Source organism: Alosa pseudoharengus, unplaced genomic scaffold, assembly GCF_046254945.1.
Source record: "Alosa pseudoharengus isolate Yale_2024_CS ecotype anadromous, Long Island Sound unplaced genomic scaffold, YU_APseudo_1.1 YU_APseudo_1.1_scf_4, whole genome shotgun sequence".
Lineage (NCBI taxonomy): Eukaryota > Metazoa > Chordata > Actinopteri > Clupeiformes > Clupeidae > Alosa > Alosa pseudoharengus.
The window spans coordinates 35,000,370-35,002,429 of record NW_027468774.1 but is presented as its reverse complement, the minus strand read 5'-3'; the positions used below and the strand labels follow the sequence as shown (position 1 = coordinate 35,002,429).

Sequence of the window (2,060 nt, the reverse complement as noted above, 5' to 3'; positions counted from 1 at the left end):
GCACTGCACCACAAACACAGAATGATGGTTCACACTGACAAGCACCTTAAATCTTCATAGCACAACACAGGGAATTTGCCAGTGTAAAATGTAGCAGTATGACTAGAGGGCCAGTACAAAACTATATTGTGAAAATGTTGTTTACACCACATGTGAAAATACTCACAGGATTAACCATGATCTCATGGAAGGTAAGCCATTCCCTATGAAAATAAATAAAGTATATTAGTAAAGTAAATAAATAAAGTATATATTAGACCAAAGCGACTAACAACATGGCAAACAGTTTAAGTTTTAAAGCAATTCTCTCAACAATTTTAGGACAATTTGAAAAAGGTAGAGTACAGTAAGAATAAGTGTGTCAGTGAGTGCTGTTTTTAAACAGTTGAGTGTCAGTTCAAGACAGGTGGTAAGTGCTAGGATCAGCAAGACTAGTTGTAAGTAGTGCTATGAGAGGAAATGTTCTCTAAAGAGCTGGGTCTTCATGAGTCTTTTGAAAATGGAGAGGGATGTCCCTGCCCTTGTAGGAACTGGCAGTGTGTTCCACAAACGAACAACAGATGAGAAAAGTCTGGATTGGCCTGAGCGTACCGGTGGCAGAGCTAGACGTTGTTCGTCTAACTATAATGTTAAGACGTTATAGTTATCATTATAGTTGTATATAGTAGTAGTTAACAGACAGAGCATCAGTGTTGATACATACTCATTCTTCAGACCCTTCAGGTATTCTGAGAGATATAGAAACTCCTCCTGAAGCCCAGAAATAAAGCAGTCTTTCTCCGCAGGGTCCTCTGGGAAGGACTGTCCTGGGAGAGACTGGCCCATGGTAGGAATGGCTGAAGACACACACACACACACACACACACACATGTTTACAAATCTGTACAGTGTAACCCTCTCTCGCTTAACGCATTCTACATTCTGTACTCATCGCATCAATGATAATCAACCACCCTATTTCCCAGAAGTCCAACCCTTTACCTGCTGCAGATTTGCTTATTCAGCAACAGGTCTCTTACTGGACATCACAGCATTCTGCAAGAATCAGGATTAAATTCAGAACATAAATTTAAATTTGAATTCTAACTCCATAATCATTACACTTTAACATTTTCAGTGATGCTATGGGGAAAAAACTCAGTGTAGGCTATGTATACTGCATTGAGCCACAATTATGACTACATTTACATTTTGATAACTCAAAAAAAGGCCTTTTGACCAAGTCTATTTAATCAATCATTGATTTGTTGAAAATTAACCACTTACTTACACTTGCTGTTTTGATATTCCATGCACTTAAGTAAATCATTTTTTAAATGAAAATATGTCATGTGTAGCCTACTGATACTCATCTCTGTACTATGAGAAGTGAATAAAATGATCCTACACACAAGCTTATAAGATGGATAGATTGCTTCCATGGAAACCATTATGACATCAGAGCAAGCTAGTGATGTCAACCAGACTGATGTCAACATTCAGTTTATCCTATTTGTTGTCAAAATTGCAATTTAGATTTGGTTTTGGTTATGGTTATGGTTATGGATACACTTGTGTCCAAAGCGACATACAAATACAAAACAATATACTTAAATTTAACAGGGAACAAATTAAAATGTTGGTCAGACTATAATAAGGAGAATAGCAATAATAAACAATGTCAATTCCATCAATAGCCTAATGAAATAATCAATGAAAATGAGGGAAAAAAGCAATAATAAACAATAATGTCCATTCAATCAATAATATAAAAGCAATGGTAAGACTACATTAAGGAGAATATCAATAGTATGGTTTGTATGTTATAGTATTGTTTATTTTCATTAGGCTGTTGATTTTTCATTAGGCTGTTGATTAATTTGATGTTGTTTATTATTGATATTCTCCTTAATGTAGTCTTACCATGCTATTGTTATTGTTATTATATTATTGATTGAATGGAAATTATTGTTTATTATTGCTATTCTCCTTGTCTGACCAACATTTTAAATTGTTCCCTGTTAAATGTCCCCCCTGTACACAATGAAAATGCTTTTTTGTGGAGGTGAAGGATTAACAAC

The 2,060-nt window shown here is 35.2% G+C and overlaps 1 long non-coding RNA gene across 1 annotated transcript; it reads right to left on the bottom strand.

The window, feature by feature from the left end:
- Window positions 1–162: 162 nt before the first annotated feature.
- LOC143101735 (uncharacterized) lies at window positions 163–1,048 on the bottom strand. Its single transcript, XR_012982518.1, has 3 exons — window positions 982–1,048; window positions 704–836; window positions 163–203 (listed from the first exon to the last, which is right to left on the bottom strand). It is a non-coding gene; the product is annotated as an uncharacterized LOC143101735 (long non-coding RNA).
- Window positions 1,049–2,060: the final 1,012 nt, after the last annotated feature.